At 38.4% G+C, this 1,278-nt stretch overlaps 1 long non-coding RNA gene across 1 annotated transcript in view; it reads left to right on the top strand.

The window, feature by feature from the left end:
- LOC111089826 overlaps window positions 1-1,278 on the top strand; it is a 10,483-nt gene that overhangs the window by 1,526 nt on the left and 7,679 nt on the right. Inside the window, exon 2 of the long non-coding RNA XR_002613999.1 lies at window positions 1,139-1,143. This is a non-coding gene — a long non-coding RNA (uncharacterized LOC111089826). The remainder of the gene's footprint in view (window positions 1-1,138; window positions 1,144-1,278) is intronic.

Here is a 1,278-nt window from a genome sequence, read left to right as displayed (position 1 = left end):
TAGTCTTACACTGCTAAATTAAGGGACGGACTAGCGCAGATAGCCCTCGTGTAGCTTTGCGCGAAATTCAAAAAAACAAACAAACAAATATAAAGACAACTGAAAAGTGACGTAGGAGTGTGTATTTTTTCTGATAGCAAAGCCACAGCTATTTGCCGTGTCCACCGAGGGGGATCGAACCCTTAATTTTAGCGTTGTAGATCCGAAAACTTACCGCTGTTCCACCGGGGGACGTGACGTGTGATTACGTTATTCGATTTAGCCCAAGTGTTAGAACATTGCGATATTTGTAATTTTCTTATACATACATTGATAACGTCTATAACCGCGTTCTTTGGTTCACGATCTATTCGTAGATCGACTGTTGGATTACGACCGAACAACAAAGGCCTGTTGCATGAAAGACTACTTTGATTTTGTTCTGACTAGCAATGTGAGGTTTACTTATGCTCGCGTATAGATACAAATTAAGTTGATAAGCCTGGTCCTATATCACAGTATGCGTCGTATCCATACGTCCCGAGACCAGGGGTTGGAAATATCGAATGAATAGTTGGAATTAAAGTTAGTTAATCAACAACAAAGAAGAAACCCGCTGGAACTTAGACACAACTTCGGGTTTGTCACCACGAATAACAATGTAATTTTACACTAGACCGACTTTAATTAGGGACATCTTGAAATGCGCTCGCTGGATTACAGAATCAACAGCGATATCCACTTCTTTCAAAGAACGCTTATTAGCATTTAATGTGATTTACTTTTCACAGCTGGCTGGCTGCACGAGAAGTTTTTTTGTTTTGTTTTTCTTGCACTGATACTGTAGTTGAGTGCGGGTTAGTCGATTGCTACACCGATACATATAAACGCAGCATTCAGTCAACATCAGAGAATACACTTTTATTCTGTTTCTATTAGCAACAAAACTAAAATATCAACAAATCTGAGTGTCACAATTAGCTTTGATAATATACACGTTCAAATACTTATATGAAAAGAAATATATATATATATATACACACAAAAAGTAAAACGAGCAGTTTTACGAAATTAATTCTCCGAAACGTCTTTCAGTCAGACGTTGGTATCTTCTATTGAATTTTACCGCAGTAGTTAAACCTTTCTGGTACAGTTTCAGCAGCAGTAGTTACACCTTTCTGATACAGTTTCAGCAGCAATAGTTACACCTTTCTGATACAGTTTCAGCAGCAGTAGTTACCCCTTTCTGATACAGTTTCAGCAGCAGTAGTTACCCCTTTCTGATACAGTTTCAGCAGC

This window comes from Limulus polyphemus, unplaced genomic scaffold, assembly GCF_000517525.1.
Source record: "Limulus polyphemus unplaced genomic scaffold, Limulus_polyphemus-2.1.2 Scaffold7504, whole genome shotgun sequence".
In the NCBI taxonomy this organism is placed as follows: domain Eukaryota; kingdom Metazoa; phylum Arthropoda; class Merostomata; order Xiphosura; family Limulidae; genus Limulus; species Limulus polyphemus.
Note: the sequence above shows the minus strand (reverse complement) of the source record. Positions and strands in the feature narration are given on the sequence as shown.